This window comes from Macrotis lagotis, chromosome 4, assembly GCF_037893015.1.
Source record: "Macrotis lagotis isolate mMagLag1 chromosome 4, bilby.v1.9.chrom.fasta, whole genome shotgun sequence".
Taxonomy (NCBI): domain Eukaryota; kingdom Metazoa; phylum Chordata; class Mammalia; order Peramelemorphia; family Peramelidae; genus Macrotis; species Macrotis lagotis.
The window spans coordinates 277,225,799-277,245,134 of NC_133661.1; the positions used below are offsets into that span (position 1 = coordinate 277,225,799).

Consider the following 19,336-nt stretch of genomic DNA (forward strand, 5'->3'; position numbering starts at 1 on the left):
AACACAGAATAAAATTTTTTTAGGGGTATACATCCTCTTCCTATTTCAAACTTGGCCTGGGGCCCCATGATACTGGGCTCAGAGAGTTGAGTTCCAGGTCTCCACCTCATTTCTTAATCATGTCTGCATGGCCATATCATCAAATATTTCCTGCCTTTCATTTGTCATTTCCCCCCATTAGATTCCTTACAGGTTAATGACTTGCTTATATGCCCAGTATTTAATCACTGTGTTAACACATTAGTTGTTCATTTTAGGCATGTCCCAACTCTTCAACATTGTCACCATTTGGATTTTTCTATTCAACAATACTAAAATGGTTTACCACTTCCTTCTATGATTCATGTTACAGATGAGGAACTGAGACAATTAACTTGCCCAGGGTCACAAATTTACTTAAGTATCTGAAGCCTTGCACAAACCCTATGCTTAATTAATGCTTTTTATCAGTTAGGTTCATTAAAAATCTAGTCTCAATAGTTTATAGTTACCCAATGTCTCTAACTAGTACAAGTTACAATCAAGGTAAAAATCAGTCATGTTTTTCCACCTCTAGTAAAATTTCTTTATTCGTTATAGCCATTGGTCATTAATTTAAAATATATATATTGCAATTACATCACTGGCCCTTTCAGCATACTTGCCACCTCCAAACCACTAATGCAGTTACTAAAGTTTCTTCATTTTCAGAGAAGATTCACTTATCCACATCTGTCTCCTAGAGATCTAGAAAACTAATCTCCTTTGAAAAGGAGAGCACTGTCCAATCCAACCCAAGGCAAAAAAGTATAGGGGGAAAATAATGAATTTGTGTTGGACTTAAGATGGAATCCTAGTTTTATTTACTACCTTTGCATCATGAGGTTATTTCACCTTTCTGACACTCAATTTCTTCATCTGTGTCTTTCCAGCTCTACATTCCTATCTAAGACTCCTGACCTGACTGCCTGACAGTTTCTGAAATAGGAACAATTCCACCAAAGCAGCCAAAAAAAAAAAACAAAAAACTTTTTCATGTTTAGTCATTCAGTCTATCATCCCATTTGAGATTTTCTTGCCAAAGATACAAGAATGGTGGAGCTGTGAACTCATCCAACCTTTCTGGAGAGCAATTTGGAATTATGCCCAAAGGGCAACAAAAATGTATATACCCTTTGATCCAGCAGTACCACTACTGGGTCTATCCCTGACAAGATTATGAAAAAGGGTTAAAACATCACCTGTACAAAAATGTTCATAGCAGCTGTTTGTGGTGGCAAAAAAAATGGAAACTGAGGGAATGTCCATCAATTGGGGAATGGCTTAACAAACTGTGGTATATGTATGTGATGGAACACTATTGTTCTATTAGAACCCAGGAGGGATGGGAATTCAGGGAAGCCTGGAGCGATTTGCATGAACTGATGCTGAGTGAGATGAGCAGAACCAGAAAAACACTGTACATCCTAACAGCAACATGGGGGCAATAATCAAACTTGATGGACTCAATCATTCCATCAGTACAACAATCAGTGACAATATTGGGGTATCTGTGATAGAGAATAGCATCTGTATGCTGAGAAAGAATTGTGAATTTGAACAAAGACTAGGAACTATTGCCTTTAATTTTTAAAAAAAAGTTGTCTTGTTATGTAATTCTGCTATATCTCATACTATACATTTCTTCCTATGATTTCTCTCTCATCACACTCAACTTAGATCAATGCATACTATGGGAATGATGTAAAGACTAGCAAACTTTCTTCTGGGGGGGAATGAGTGAGATTGGGGGTAAAATTGTAAAACTCAAAATAAATAAAACCTTTCTAAAATTAAAAAAAATAAAGGTATTAAAAGTAAATGAAAAAAAGACATAGGAATGGTTTACTATTTCCTAGATCATTTTTCAAATGAGGAGCTGGATTAAAATGATTCCTCAGAGGTCATAAAGCTAGTTAAGTGTGAGAGGTCAGATTTGAACCCAGAATGAGTTGTCTTCTTGATTCATATGCCACATGCCAGCGCTCTATTCACTGTACCACCTAGCTGCCTAAATGAAACTTAACTTTAACACTTAGCTACAGAACTTCATCACACTTTCGAAATTTTTCAACAGTAAATTAAGGTAACATTTATTCATTATTACCAAATAGCTAGGCTAAAAGAACTTCTCCCCCTTCCAAGTCTTCCCATTAATGACTATACCCTTTTTTCATTTGAGACTTCTAATATTTAACACAGCATTCAAAAGTAATCTTAGGTCAGTGGTTTCCAAATATGTCCTTTTACTAAATTAGAGAGTGAAATTTGTCATATCCAGGTTTTCATAAAATAAGTAAATGGCTCATTTTTATTCCCATTAACTTTATTGTAGTTTATAAATATTATACATACAACACATTGTTCTACATTAATTTTCAAAATAGAAAAAAAATCTTAAGAACTGTATGGGACCCATACATGCAAATCCTTTCATTATCAGATGTGGAAACTGAGGACCAGTGAGATTAAAACAACTTACCCAGCCACACAGGTACCAAATGGTTAGGCTGGGATCTGAACAAAGATCATAGAATCGTAGAATTTCAGAGTTTAAAAATTCTTCAGAGGTCAGATTTTACTTCAGAAGTTAGACTTCAACCCATACCTGGGAAAAACATCTTTACCATATACTGGCCAAGAAGTCCTCTAGCTTCTCCTTGAAAAACTACAATGCCTGTTATCAAATTCAGTGCTCTCTCCACTGTACCATACAAAGATGAAGGGATAAACATGATGGTATTAAGTAAGTTATCCCAATCTTTAAACTCTCACAAAAGTCATGCAACTAGGGGGTCAGAGGTAGGAGAAAAGTAAAAGGGGACTTATAGCTCTATTCCCAACTCTTTCCAAGACCCAGGAACTTCTTCCTCTGGGAAGTAAATCATAAAACAAAGTAGGCCCCACTAGGATCTACCTTCCCACCCCTTTTGGGTGGAATGAGAAAGGAGCATGCAATAAGCATTGGGGTACATCAAAGCAAGTTCAACCCACAAAAGTCTTCCCACAATAAGCAGAGTGGCCAAGAAGAGAAGATAGATGTGTGGGCAAAGGATATGTGAAAGAAGGTCCATGAGTTGCTTACTCCCTTTCCAATACTATTCATCTGTTAGGAATTAAACTTTTTAAGAACTCAGTGTTAGGGGTAGCTGGGTGGCGCAGTGGATAGAGCACCGGCCCTGGAGTCAGGAGTACCTGAGTTCAAATTCGGCCTCAGACACTTAATAATTACCTAGCTGTGTGGCCTTGGGCAAGCCACTTAACCCCATTTGCCTTGCAAAAAACCTAAAAAAAAATGTTTAAAAAATCTTAAAAAAAGAGCTCAAAAAGCACTTTTATATTGGATTTGATTTGAACTGTATTTCTATTGAAGAGAGTTGTACTTTAAACATCTAATTATTCTGGCCACTACATATTCTTTTCTCTCTATCCCCCCCTAGTAACTCAAAAGGTCTCATACAATTCTCTCATACAGCATTTATGTACCACAATGTGTTTTAACTATTCTTATTATTACATATTTCTTCAGGTTTTTTTTGCACAACTATTTATAACAACACTGTGAAAACAACTTTTTTGTGTTTTTTTATAATACTTTCAGGGCACAATAACAATAGAATAACTGAGTCAAAATATAATTATTTTTGTAACTACTATTGCATATGAACAGAATGTTTTACAAAAGGTTCTATGTATGATAACACCTTCAACATTGAGTTTTAATGCTTTATTTTATTTTTGCCATTTTGATGAATATGAGAGAATAACTCGAAGTTGTTTTATTTTGGACCTTTCAAATCACATTATAATATAACTGGAAAGGATAGCCATCATTTAGTCCAATCTCCTCACTTTACAAAAGTTGAAACTGATAACCCAGAGGTGAGATTTTGTTTTTGCATTCTAGATTCTATTAGCTAATTTGTGGTAGAGCCAGAACTAGAATTTAAGTTTTATTACTCACTGTTCTCACTTCTTTCCATTTCACCACTTCAGAGGCATAGTGGTATTGTGAGAATATTAGGTTCACCTCTTAAGTCTGTTTCTTCAGTTAATTGGGAATAAGAATACTCATACTATCAATCTTATTAGCACTGTATTCAGAACTCAAAGTACTTCTTACATCGTAAAGTGACAAATAAATGTGAAGATTTAGTATCACTACTAAAGCACAATTAAATGAATAGATTATTGTGGTGAATTGCTTAAGGCAAAAACAGATACATTTTTAAAACTCCAAGAAATGGAAAAAAAGTTGTTCTAAGGACACTTAAAAGAGCCACAAATTTTGGCAATGCACTAATCCTTTCACTAATAACAGACAGCAATGCCTCTTCTCTTCACCCAATGATACTTGAAAGTTGCTATTGCTGAAAAGACTCAAACTTCCTAATAAGCCTCCATGAACTTCACTGAACTAGAAGAGGATAGATGCAAGTTTGTAGTCAAGGCCATATTCAAAGTCTTTCAAGCTCGGTAGGACCACCAAAGCTTATGATATGCTGACACACAGCCTTCAAGAATCCTGGGTCATCTCCACATCACAATGAAGCATTAAAGCAGAATTGTTGTTGAGGTCCAAGTTTTCCCAAAAATATGTAAAATGAAAAAAGTTCTGCTCCTTCTTCCTGATTTCATTCTTTTTCCTCTTCAAGATTCCCAAAAGCTAAAATACCCTTGCCTCTAAATGGTACAGAAACCATTACAAGGAAGAATTAAAGAAGCTACATGTCATGAAGTTTAGGGAACTTGCACAGTTCCCTTGAAAAGACTTTGGTTATTCATCATCTTTCCCTTTAGATCCATCTGCAATGCTGTGGGTGGGACTCTGCAGTCAGTTACAGCTGATAGGTTCTTTCCTCTAGATCTGGCAAATTGTTCCAGGTACAGAAGAATTGTTTGGAGATTTCCTTTTCCTTATATCTTTCTGTCACTATAATAAAATGATTCTGTTAGTGTTTAAATTAAAATTAATGTGTTGCTAATAATACATTAAAAGTTTTCTTGACGTGTTTATTATTTTTAGTTTCTTTAAGTAGTTTACATATCCTACATACTTAATTCAAAAAAATCTAATAGTCTTCCTTTATTCAAACATTACAGACACACCTCCCTCATATCTTTCATCTAGTTAGAAGTCCTGCTTACAAAGTGTAAAATTAACATATCCAATGTTTGCTGTATCTAAATAGTTTTACTTAAAAATGGAGCTCCAGTCAGTTAGGATTCTGTTTCAGAAATCAAGTTAAGGTCTAGCTATTCCTCTGGTGTGATAGAATTTCACCTAACTAGCATTAAAACCCTAGACATGGACGTTAGCAAGAAGTTTAATTTCTGGTTTTTCCCATTCTCTTTCCTGGACTCTTCAATTGTCTATTGCTCTAAACTCCTGAAATCCTAAAATAGTATCCATTCACAAGAGTGATTTGATCAATGTGAATATTCCCTATATTGAGGAAAATCACAAACTCTTGTACCTTAGTAAAATATTCTATTAAGGAAATAGCTAGGGCAGGAAAATACATCACCTAGTGGTACATCCGTCTTATAAAAACAATATCTCTGAACTTAGCAAGACTGGTTCTAGAACAAAGACAGTACAATCACCAGGTCCTTTCTAAGTATTTTTAGCTTTAATAGCACTTGCTAGAATTTATGTTCCTCTGACATCACTTTTGAAAATCTATAATGAGAAAGAGGACAGGAATTTTAGTATAGGAAATTTACTTATTCAAATAAAAGGAAAAGCTATCCCTCTTTTTAGCCAAAGTTTCACCATCCATGACTGCGATTCCATTGATTCCTCCTTCATTTAGGACTTTGATTCTTACTATTCTTCAATCTCTTCTAATAGAAGGAATAAGACAAGAAGTGAGTGAAAAAAATAAAGGAAAAACTAGAGGAAGGAAGAAATTGATTTACACCATTCCTTAACTCCTCTCTAGCTAGGGCAGGTCACAGACTATCTTAGCAGGTCCACTTCTGCCTCACTTGAAGGAAGCCCATCACAAGCCAAAAAAAAAAAACCAAAAAAAAAAAATCACCAGAACTGAAATTTCACAGCCATTCATTCCTCTCCCTACTGAGGACATTTAGACAGTATGCATTCTACAAATTATAAGCCAATATTACATATCACATATGCATATATATAGGTATGTATACTTTTATTTAAACTTAAATAACAAGAAAATTTTATATCCAAAAGATTTATCAATTCACAATTCAAAAAAGATAATTCTGAAGTCTTTCCTAAAATGTGACTTGTTGTAAATTTACCCTTATCATTCTGGTTATTGACCTTAATTACATTAAAAAAAAACTTTCTTCATAGTATAGTTGAATTCACTGTTTCATGGCAACAGGTAGTTTGTAAGCTAAAATATAAATGCAAATTTAAAAACCACCAGAAAATTAGCCACAATGATGTTTTTAAATAGTAGCTTCCATTTAAAAAAAAAAGTGAATGAAGGAAGGGAACTCTCCCATGTGTTAAGTCTAATTTACTTTTCTTTATGTCTGGATTATTTCCAAATAGTCAAATCTTTCATTGATAATCATTATATTCATAAAGTGATTGCTTTTTTATTTAAAGTTCACATCAGGAAATGCTTCTGACAAGTGTCAATTAGAAAACCAAAAAACACTTAATTTCCTATTCACATCTATGATTTTAACTGAATGAATGCCTCAACATTTTTATTACTTATTTTATAAATTATGAATTATATTTACATTTCCCATTAACTATTACTGTAATAGAAAATAGAGGACATCTAAAATCTAAATCAATGCTGACATTTGCTATTATTTATTTTTTAAAAGTTCAAAAATAGGGTACAGAAAATACATGTACTATTTCCAACATGATAAAGGTTTCAGATTCCAAATCCTCAAAGAAAAAAGCTACAATATAGTAATTTAATACCAGTATAATATTAAAGGAAATACTGTTATGTCATAAAATGAAAGTAAATACTGACATAATACTTTCCAGAAAGATTTAAAAGCACTGCTGTAAAGATGAAATTGAAACACATTAGTAATTCATATATATATATATATAATTGTCCAATAAAATCACATTAAAAGTTGCCACAAAGTCTTTGCAAAAAAAAAAATCTAAATGATACAACAGAAATTTAGCTTTTCAGCAAGTACAACAAATCATTCTTCATAAGAAATAGCATTCCAAATAGCATTCCAAAACTAATCTACCTCTCTTTTCTAGTTTAATATAAGGAATAGGAACTAGGATATTTTATTTCATTGGTATAGGGAACTCTGTAGAAAGAAAATCCCCCCTTATCAATGCAGGCCAGCATCTCCTCTACCACTTAAAAGGTCTTGGAAATGACTCGTCACTGAGAAATTAAAACACCTTACACAGTAGATGGCACTTGAATCCAGGTCTTTTGGAATTCCAAACATATCTAGACACTATACAATACCTCCTCTCAAGTTTAACATGGGCTAGTAAAACCTCCATTGTCACTTGACTAATACTAACATAATGATTTACATACTCAGTTTTCTCCCTCCTAAAAATAAAGCCAAGAGTTTGTGTACCTATCAATATATGCAGGTATAAGCATATCATAGGTATCATAAACAAATACCTTTTTCTTGGGCCAAAAACTCATACCACAAGGGTAGCAGTGTTTAAACTTTGTTCCCTTTTGTTTTTAATGTATGGACAAGGTGGAAGGTTTTTAGTTTTGGTTGCAGTTTTTTGGTGCATCCTTTTTGGGGGGGTTAGGGGCAGTGATCTGGGCAAACGTCTAAGTGAAAGAGTCCCCCCCCCCAAAAGCCGTATCTTTTATCTATACATTCTTTTTAGTTCAACTTAAATTTTAGCTTATTATAATGGCAGCACAAGTAACTGAAAGTCTAATTAAAGGAAAGGAAGTGATAGTCCAGGATGCAGAAAAGAACTCTACACTGTATACAAGGTAACATAAAGCACTATATAGAAGATAAAAAAGCAGAAGCCTCAAAAATAAATCCTGGATCTATTCCTCTATCAGTCACACTTACTAAACTGAAATTATGACTAGAAATCTAAAGTTTTCATTAGGTCAAGGTTCAAAAGTCAATAAAACACTATTGATGCTGAAATGAAAATTAAAGTCTTTTTTTTGCTTTTAGACATGGCATGGCTTTTACATATGGTTTTCAAAGATGCTTGGGTTTATTTTCTAAGAGAAAAATTGAGTTTTTTGTTCAGATTGCTTAGTTTTTTGCTTATTTCTACAGATTATAAACGTAAATGAAGACAACACTTTTGGAATTTGCAAAATATGCTGTAATAAAAGATATCTTTAACATTCAAAAGATCATAGATTCATTAAATATAACAAACCAAAAGAAACTATCCTAAAAGATATGCAAAGTAAACAAAATAGTCTGGCAAGTTTTATAAAATGGTATTTACCTTATGGCATTAAACACTTCATACAAATGTTCCTCACTATTCTGTCGCCCACAGATGCTGTTATACCTTTAAAAGAAATTTTTTATTTTTACTTTAAAAGTATATGCTGATATTATTTACATAAGGCTTATTTAACACCCTCAAATCCATCCCTTTCTAAATGAATATTCTAATATTTTTAAGATGGCATCACCAGATTGTATTCTTTGCTTTGTATTATCAGAGAATTAAATTAACATTACTTAACTGGTTTACAGTTTATAAATCTAAAAACAATATTAAAAAGTCAACAAAATAACACTGCTTTATACTGAAAAGGCACAAATCCAATTTAATAGGTCAGCTGGTTAACTCACTGCGCTATATTGCAGGAGGAAGCAGTTACAAAATGACCTTGGGATCCCTACTCTCCAGATGTATTAACAGTCTAATTTCTTATCAAAAAAGACCTTTAACTATAAAGTTTCTGGAGACTATACAGATTTACTCATGCATATGGCCTATATACATTCTGATTTATTAAAACTATGCCAGGAAAATGGTTAAAATTTCAAAATTATAGACTGGTTATTTTAAATAAAATACAAACAAGCACTAAGGACTTGGCAAGATTTCACCTATCTCCTTACCTCTCTCCTTCCTTCTAGACTGGTTTCTACTATATTGCACCAAAATAACAACAAAAAACAGGATCATTTATTAAGTTCTTGATCACACATTCAGTTATTTTAAGTGAGAAATTAAATACTTTTGTTTCTATTCACTTTCCAAAATTTCAGACCATAAAAAGGGAAAACAAATTACTATGTTTTATACAAAGCATACATTGACTAGTATCAACAAATAACATATATACATACAAATGTATATTTTCCTACCCTTTCAATAATAATAAATAATGGTAATAATAGTAATAATAATAATACTGGTCACAGGAAATCTGTTTTAGGTTTCTAAAAAGTTCCAGCATAAATTAAGCTATACTTTGCTTTGGCACTAGCTCCCCCTCCAGACCTACTACTAATGTTGTAGCTGCATTTAAGATATAAACACTGTGCACTCACTGGTTGTACCAAATCATTGACAAGTACCAAAATTCAACATTTTTCAAAAGATAAGTCAGAGTGCTTCAAATTTTTAAAAAAAAACTGTACCAAAAACTGCAGGACTTAATCAAAATGATTCTTATAAGTTTATACATCTTAAATAGAAAATACATCTGGACAAAATGATTTTTTCAGTTAAATGCAAAAACTGTTAAAAATAGAATCTTTCTACAACTCCACATTTCAATGAAATTAATCTAAATTCACTATCCCAATAAACCAGATTCTATCACTCTGTATAACACTTTCTACTTTTGTTTGCCTAATTCATTGCTTGATCAAAGATAAAAGAAAATATTTTTGCATCTGTTTCTGCTATCTGTGCAAGTTTCCTTCCAGCTGTGCTGCTAGCTCTTCAATTTCAGAATTCTTAAGTTCTAAAGCTGTAAAAGGAAAATGTTATGCCTCCAAAACAACTTCAGTAGTTTTTAGATCCTTTTCATTCTTGATTGCCTAAATTCTTGAGAAGCTAAAACTCTATGATTCACAATTTCAAATCTGGATTCTCACTTAACCTTTCCATTCAAAGAGTTACTCATAAATCATAAGTAAATATATCTTAATCACAAAATTTTGTACTATAATACAAAATATTAAAGAAATCATTGGTGTTCATTTTATGGAATAGCTTTTGAAGGAAAAATTCAATTTAGCCAAAGTGATACCACAACTTTTTCCAGTAAGCAAGAATAACAAACACTCTAGTACTTAATATTTAATTGCTTTTATAATACATTTTCAATATACTTTTAAAAAGTGAAACTACTAAATTCAGTCAAATACACAAACTTATCAACAAGAAAATAAAGGGCATCTTTGGTGAGGAAAAACCCTGTTCTGAAACCCACTTTTTCTTCATTCATTGACTTTAAGCAAAAATGATCCAATTACTTGTAAGTTTTCATTTAAACTAAAAAAAATTGCTGAAAATCATGCTAAGGAACCTTAAGCTGGCAACTGCGGGTCTATGGTTGCCGAATGGAAATTCTGACTTCACCCTGCCTCGTTGGCTTAAATAAATAACGTACGTGGAATCGGATGTGCCTTTTTTTTTATTTTCCTAACCCTTAAAAAAACAAAAACAAACCAAGGTTAAAGCCAGATGTGTCCAACTTCGGACAGTTGCACGCGGTGGTTCTAGGATGCTCGGCGTGCCAGGAGGTTGCAACCCCCAAAGTGAACTGTCAGGGAATAACAGGTGATGCCCGGAGGCGGCAGCAGGCAGCGGGCAGGGCGAAGCTCCCCCCAAGAGGCGAGGAGCTCCTCCATCAGCGCCAGCAGCACCCCAAGCCCTCCGGCATTCACAGTCAAGTTACCATCGCCCCTCCACTCAAAGGAGGCCGGAGCCCGCACCCCTCAAGACAAGGGGCTGCTCTCTCCCTCCCCACCCGGGAGCGGATCCGCCCCCCTTCGCTACTCGGAGCACGGTGATGCCCACCGGCCGGAGGAGCCGGCTGAGTGGGAGGGGAAGGAGAGGGGGGCGAGGAGGAGCCCCCGACGGCCGCCCCCTCCGCCCCCGGCCGCAGCCGCCGCGGCCCCCTCCCCTCGGGCGCTCCCACCTGGCGCTCCGGGGCCGCCAGAGGGATGGGGCTGGCGCGGGAGGAGGGGATTCCTCCCCGGCTCCTTCCGGGAGCCGCTGCCCGAGCCGCAGCCGCAGGCCCCGGGCCGGGGAAGCGGCCCCACGTCCCGGGGCTCCGCGGCGCCCCGCGCTCTCCCCGCCTCCCGGGACCCCCGGCCGCGGCCCCGCGCGATGCCCCGACGCCCCCCTTACCCGAGGAGGGAGGGCAGGAGGGCTCCGGCGGCTCGACTCCAGCCCCCGCCGGCTCCGCTAGTCGCTGCCCCGGGAAGGGGCAGTGGGAGTGGGAGGGGTGGCGGCGTGGAGGAGGATGCTACTCCCGGCCGGGGCGGAGAGGCAGAAACGGAAACAGGAACCGCCGCCGCCGCCGCCGCCGCTTAACGGAGCCTTCGGCGCCACTGACTGAGGGGGAGCGCGAGGCGGCGCGGGCTGGGCGGACGCTGACAGCGCGAGCCGGCCGCCGGGCGCGCGACCCCGAGCGGCGCGAGCCCCATTCCGGGGGGCGCGGGAGGCTGCAGGGGCCGCGAGGGCTGAGCGCGGGGGCACCAGGGAGAAACCTGGGAGCCGGCCCGAGAGGACGCGCGCGCGCGCCCGGCGCCTCCGACGGGAACGCGGGCGGGAGCAGCCTATGACGGCGCAGGCATGCGCGCGCGCGAGGGGCGCGCGCCTCTGGCCGGCCCTGCTCGGCCGGGCTGCGCGTGCGCATGCGCCGGCCGCTGCCACCTACGGCGACCCTGGCATGTGCCGGTGCTTCTTCCCCCACCCCCCTCTTTTTTTTTTTTTCCGCTCCTGGGTGGCGCGGCAGCGGCGGGAACGTCCCCGGCCAGACCGAGCGGGGAACTTCATGGGGCCGCGGAGGCATCCCCGCAGCCCCGCCAAGCACACACGTGCGCGTGCACGCCCGCGCGAGGTGTCCGGGAAAACGCTGCGTTCCTGCTCTTTCGGGATCGCGGGCCGCGGGGAGCGGGGGGGGAAGAACCGCCCCGGGCGAAGCCTTCCCGGCAGGGGAGGAGTAGTCTTTCTGTCTCCGGACCCCAGAAGCGCGCCGGGGCCGTTCCTCGAGTGACTGCGGGGACGCCGGCCCTGGGCGGTGCAGCGGGCATTGCTGCCGAGCCTGCCTCCCGCCTTTTCTCCAGCGGGCCTCCCCAAGGGGACGGCCGCCTTTCCCACTGATTTAGACCTCGGATCCGCCAACGGAGGGAAGCAGTTGGGGGCTCTGTGACGTACCCAGCTGCGCCCCGGGCCGCCGCGCCCGCACCCCCCCCCCCCCCCGGGAAAGGGCATCCCTGCTCCCACAAAGCTCCCCGCCCACCCGGACGTTTAAAAGTCCTGGAGCGAGCAAGGCGAGGCAGCGAAGGCTCGCAGCTTCGGAGCCCGGCCGACTCGGCCCCGGGTCCAATCCGGGGAGCGGGGCTGGAGGAGGGGAGCCGTGGCTACCCTATGAGAGAACGGCGATGAAAAGCGAGGGGTGCGGAATCGGCGAATCGGAGCGCGGGGCAGTATGAGTGGAGTGCGGCCCGGCCAATCAGAGACGCGGGCAGCGGGGTCCTTTCCCAAACTCTGGCCTCCGAGCCCTGGGGCGCAACATCGCCGGCTCCCCGAAGGGCGGGGATGAGTGCTCTCCCTGGTCCCCGCGAAGCCCCTTTAAAAATGCGAGGCCGCACGCTACCTGCCGGCAGAGATGGGAGGACCAAGCGTAGAACCTCGAAGAAAGGGCGGACTTGAGATCGAGTAGCCAGCCCTGGGGAACACGCTCGCCAAACCTCTATGTGCTAATTACACCCAGTCCTCCAACTCCCGTGCCTTCCACTAAATATTTATAGTCATTTTTAATGAGATGTTATTATAAGGTGGAGCGACGTCTCCCAAGCTTATTTACCGCCAGAACTGGAATTGTGAAATGTCAAGACTAGCGTTTCTTAGTGCAGCCAGTGCCCGAGCCAGTGGATCCGTCACGGGCTAGGTACGCGTCTCGGAGGGGCAGCTCTCCAGGGCCCAGGTCTAAAAGAGCCTCTCTAAAATGCTAAAATGAAAAGGTGTTCGTTTACGGTCCTTTAATTAAACAACCAAACTTCCTATCTGTGCCTCAGTTGTCTTCGCTTGAAAATTTAGGGGATGACTTTCCTCTGCTAAAAAAAACATTTAAACTATTGCTTGGATTTTGTCTCAAGTCAACTATATCTTGGTTCAATTTCACAAACATTTAATTTACTTGTTTGTGAATTAATGATCCATTATTGTAATTGATTAATATCTTTGAAGAAATGGAGCATTAAGCACTTACTAGGTGCAAAGTACTTTCCTTTTTTTTTTAGGGTTTTTTTTTGCAAGGCAAATGGGGTTAAGTGGCTTGCCCAAGGCCACACAGCTAGGTAATTAAGTGTCTGAGATCTGAGGTCGAATTTGAACTCAGATCCTCCTGACTGCAGGGCCGGCGCTCTAACCACTGCGCCACCTAGCCGCCCCAGTACTGTGCTTTTTAAAAAAAAAAATTATGGCAAATCCCCTACCCTAAAAATGGACTCTAAAATCCACTGGAGGTTGGGGGTGGGAGGAAATGGAATAGAGTACTTGATTTAACTTTTGAAAGATATAAACAAAATAAATGCCAGAGGAAAATTCCAGGAGGGAGAAAATTTATGAAAGGCCTGGTGTATTTTTAAAACTAAAATATATTTATTGTACAGCTAGATGTCACAGTGCAGAGTGCCAGGCCTGGAGTCAGGAAGACTCATCTTAAGTTCATATCTGGCTTCAGACACTTCCTAACTGTGTGATCCTAGGCAAGTAACTTTACCCTGTTTCGCTCATTTTCCTTATCTGTAAAGATGAACTGGAGAAGGAAATGACAAACCACTCCAGTATCTTTGCCAAGAAAATACCAAAAAGGATCAGAATGAGTCAAGCGTGACAAAATAACACATACTAAGAAGTCACAAAGTAATGCATGTTGTTACAGTTCACATCTATATAGCCCTTTAAGGTTTACAAAGTTCTTTACATACAGTATGTATATCATATACTTCAGAGCTCTATATGATAAGAAGTTATTATAGTTCAACTAGCTTCCTCCTTGTATAGAACAGGGGAAAGTGTTAGAAAAAAGATTCAAACCCTGTTATCTCCTGACTCCAAAAGCAAACAGAATATTACTTGGTTGATTGGTTGGTTGGTTGGTTGGTTGTCCTTATAGAAGAAGACCAAAACAATATCACTATGTTAGAGACACATGGTTGGCAAATCAACTAACTTTTATGTTCTAGGCAGACTTTGCAAAAGATGCAAAGAAGGTGCCAACTTAAGTTGGTAGACGGAGTTTTGAAATCACCATGCACCATGCACACCATGCAACTGACATTTGAGAACAAATTTTTTTTTAATTCTCAGGCAAAGAAGCTTTACACAATCCCCTTATGACTGCAATCACAATTACAACAATATCAGTTAGCATTTATATAGAACTTTAAGGTTTTCAAAGCACTTTACAAATAATTCATTTATTCTCACAGCAACCATGGGAAATAGGTGCATTGGTTATCTCTTATTTTGCAGTGAGGAAACTGAGGCAAGTTGGGTAAGTGACTTGCCCAGGGTCTCCATGCAAACATCTAAGGCCCTGGTCTAGCAAATTGTATTCACCATGGGGCAACTAGGTGGCACAGTGGATAGAGCACTGGCCCTGGAGTCAGGAGTCCCTGAGTTCAAATCCAGCCTCAGACATTTAATAATTACCTAGTTGTGTGGCCTTGGGCAAGCCACTTAACCCCGTTTGCCTTGCAAAAAAAAGAAAAAATTGTATTCACCACACCATCAAGCTGTGTCAACACCTCTTCCAAAGAAAAATCACATTACAAATATCTAAGTAACTCTAGTAGAGAGTAACAATTGCTAGGACCTTCCAACCTCTTATTACTCTTCTTCCTCAGGTCACCTTTTTTTTTTTTTGGCATCCCCAAACCTCCCCCTCCTTTGCTTTCAGTCTGATTGTCCTAAAGAACTTAGCTCAAAATGTGTTTTTTCCTCCTCCACTAAAGTTCCAGCAAATTACTGTCCTATGTTAAGGACTTGGAATGATAAAGGATAAAGCTTCCATTTTAGGGGCAATAAAATAAGACTTTTATCTTTGTCTTGAAAAGGTACAATTATACTACCGTATCAATCTATTGATTTTAAACCTTCAACATTTTTTTACTATGCTAAAAAGTAATGAACTAATTGTTTACAAGCCCCACCTTGTCTCAGATTCCATTCAAGTGTAATCATTTAAGAATTTAGCTGAAAGTCTCTACTAGAAGACCCATAGGGATATTGGATATGCAGGCTTTAATTACATGGAAGTGGCTTTGGTGATCTATATTAAGTGAGACTTAAAATTCAGATAAACCTATATCAACTAAATAGTTAGCCTCTGGGTAAAAACATAAAAATAAGGGGTCTCAGCCCAAGTATCTCTCCTTTTTAAGATGTGAATTTCTTTTTAAGTTCCCATTATTTTCTATGTTTCAGTTAATGGAGAAGTGTAGTATCATTTATTTATTCTGAAAAATGCAGTTTTAGTAACTGCATTGCCTAGAGAAAAATAAAACTACCCAACCAGGCCTTCATGAAATGTAGACAGTAACTGCAAGTAACATTTGCTGAATTGAAACAAAAGGGAAAAGCACTGAATTTTATACTGAGAAAATAAAAAATAGAAGTACAGAATATTATTTGTTTCCATCAGACAGTTACCATGACTAAATTTAGTATTAAAAAGACAGCATGGTATAGTGGAAAGACCATTGATTTTATAGTATGATTTACTAGTTGTGTGAACCTGGACAAATGATTTAATCTCTCTTGATCCCAAATTCCTCATCTAGAAAATGGGAATAGTAATATACTTGTCCCTACTTAACAGGGCACAGAATTTTTGTAGAAAAGCTCTTTATAAACCTTAGAGCCTTATAATAAATTTATCATTGTTATTAAATTTCTGAAATATCTTATGGTGAGATTATTATTCCTGGAAAAACAAATTACATGTACAAGGAAATTGTCTCTCAAACACATACTGGGATTAGCCTACATAACCCCACCAATTTGAAGAGAAGTAAATAAGCATATTCCAGGCTCTCTGCTAATCTCCAAGGACACAAAATTACCAGAAAGAAGTCCCTGCTCTCAAAGAACTTTTAGACTAGTGGAGGAAACAACATGCAAACTGGTATATATAAATAGTATATTCAGGGTCAGCTGGAAAAGGGAAAGGGGATAGGAGATAGAAGTAAGTGGTATTCTGAAAGATCTGCCTACTCCAAAGTGCTTCCACCATTGACCTATCTCAGTAAATAAAATTACTTTCAATTTAACAATAAGTACCCACCAGGTGAAAGACTTCTACTCCTTTAGATTAAAGTATTATCTTCAAAAGCTTTTGTTAAAGATGATTATTGCTTGCAAGAGGTAATATTTACTGATTATTAGCCCTTGATGAGGAATTAAACAGTTTGAGGATCAAGAATCTTCAGTTTTGTTTTTGTTCTTGTGACTGGTTCTCCCTATCTCACCCAGGATAGGACAGTAACCACTCAGAGGCCCAATCCTACTGCTGATCTGCACACCTTTGACTAAGTTCATTTCTGAAGTGGACTGATTCACCCTTTAATATCCTTGTGGTTCTTTCCACAGGGGTTCCCCATATTGATGCAGTTTCATGCAGCTCAGAATTTCTGATCACAAGAGATCAAGGCCTTGGCCTCTCTGGTTGTTGTTATTGTAGTGGAGGGGGGCAGTATTTCATTTGCGTCCAACTCTTCATGACTTATTTGGGGTTTTCATGGCAAAGATAATGGAGTAGTTTGCTATTTCCTAACCCCCAGCTCATTTTACAGATGAGGAAACTGAAGCAAAGAGGGTTAAATGACTTGCTCAGAGGAATAAGGTGATAAATATCGAAGGCCAGAATTGAACTCAGGAAGAAAAATCTTTCTCACTTGCAGCCCTGAACTATCTCCCCTTATGCAATCTAGCTGCCCCAGCCTCTCCTGGTAGCAGGAATTAAAGGCATGTACCACCACACTGGCCAAACCAATTATTCTTAAAAGAAGGAGAGACTGCCATCTGAGGGAAGGTCAAATCTATATGAGATGTATTAGTAACCCTGCTGCTGTTCATTCTGGAAAAGGACCAATGAAGTCAGAAGGATGCCTTCACCTGCAAGTGAATTGGATATAAGTGAAGCAGGGGTGTGCAAAGTCATCATCCTCTGTGGGGTCCCTTTCAGTGAAATGCAGATTCCTTAAGCATTTAAAAACCAAGACTAATGTGAGTTTCCTAGCAAAAATCTCTTATCAATGAAATCCATAAGTAATGTAAACTAAAATTAAAGTAAGTCAAAAGAAAGCATACTGACCAGAGCATGACTGGGGCATGACTATATACATACATATATATGTGTATGTATATATTATATATATATATATATATATATATATATATATATATATATAGTCTATAACATTGCAAGTCCAAACAGCACTAATAAGACACCCAGATATCTGAGACTAGAGGCCAGTGCTGAGCAATGGAAACTCAAAAACATCTGCCATTTCGAACCAAGTACTCTACTACTCTTTTCTTTGTCCAATTTCTATAATTACCAGGGCTTGATTTTTGGAGAGGTCTTTACCAGGGTTCTAAATATGTCACTTGGCAGGTGCCCTAGATTGCCTGCAGCAAGTATTTTTTTTACTAATCTATATAATCAATATATAACTCCCTAGCCTCTTTATTTTATGTTGGATCCCTTGTTACAGGGAGCTTTGAACATCTCCTTGCAGGGGAACTGAGGACAAGACAGCTTCACTCTCTCCTCCATAGTCATCAAAGTTAAAGTGTCAGTAATGAAGGGAAATTAGATAGTTCTGGCCCAAAGATCAGGGTTCATTTCTTAAGTGAAGAACTCACACAATTCTGACTCTAGAGGTATGATAAACTTAGACTTTAATTCACAGAAATTTTATTCACAAGTTCTTGTATATTATAGCTCACAAACAGTACACAGATTTAATTCATCTGGAGAGATAGCAAGTTACCTGAGGACAGACTGAATAACAAAAGTTGAGACTAGAGTGCCTTAAGGAAAGGGAAACAGCCATAAGAAATGACTGGGATAAGTTAGACCTGAGTGAGTCTGTCATGGAGAAGGATGTGGATCAAACTTTTATGGTCTTTCCCAATTCCTGTGCAAGGAAGAGTCAGGAGAAAAGGGGGTCAAAGAGTGATCCCCATTCCACGTGATTGTGGTCAAGTACCTACTTTGGAAGACTGAGAGGCAGAACACTGGAGATGGTGTAGAGGAATGGGTTGAGGTTGCTCTTATCTTGACAAATTTACATTGAACAATGGAGAGAATTTACATCTGAGAGGGACTTATTCTGAGCAATCTAGGTCAGAGGAAGCTCTCAAAAAATATCAGACAGACACAAATAATATTTTATAATATTAAAAAGCTAGCAGCTGGGTGGCACAGTGGATAGAGCACCAGCCCTGGAGTCAGGAAGACCTGAGTTCAAATCCGACCTCAGACACTTAATAATTGCCTAGCTGTGTGACCTTGGGAAAGTCACTTAACCCTATTGCCTAAAATAAATAAGCTAGACAGATATTTTTCATAAGTCAGGACAACTTGAGTTGGCCCTGGATGCAATGGGAGACCTTGTCTTTTTTAAGCTAAGTTCTCCCTTGGGTTCCAGAGTGTCTGATACAATACCCATTCACTAATTTAAGGTTAGGTAAGAAATGAGGGGGAGTGGGGGAATGGAGAGATCAGTTTGGGAAGGGAAGAACTTCAGAGGCCAGAGAACAGAAATATTTTCTATTTATACCCACTATGAACAATCAAAATCCAAACAGTGACCCTGAGAAGAGTGTGAAGCTACCAGGCCCTGCAGGGCAAGGGATGTGGGCATTGACAATGTAGAGAATAAAGATACTTTGCAGAAGATTAGCCTTAAATAATAGCTAAATTTCTTGATATTTCTAATATTTTAAGGACTAGACAACACTGCATTTCAGACAGTAGTGCAAAGATTTCCAAACCTATTTAGAGGACCAACTCATCAAAGTGTTTAATATTTCCAGTCTGAAATAGAGAAACAGACAATAGGTATCACAGAAAAAGTACTTATCTTTGTCCAATGCAAAACAAATTCAGTTCTG

The 19,336-nt window shown here is 39.1% G+C and overlaps 1 long non-coding RNA gene across 2 annotated transcripts in view; it reads right to left on the minus strand.

Moving 5' to 3' along the window:
• Positions 1-11,812, minus strand: part of LOC141522575 (uncharacterized) — a 369,684-nt gene extending 357,872 nt beyond the window's left edge. For both annotated transcript variants that reach the window (XR_012478239.1, XR_012478240.1), the window contains exons 1-2: positions 11,330-11,812; positions 8,453-8,518 (exon numbers count right to left, since the gene is read on the minus strand). This is a non-coding gene — a long non-coding RNA (uncharacterized LOC141522575). The remainder of the gene's footprint in view (positions 1-8,452; positions 8,519-11,329) is intronic.
• Positions 11,813-19,336: the final 7,524 nt, after the last annotated feature.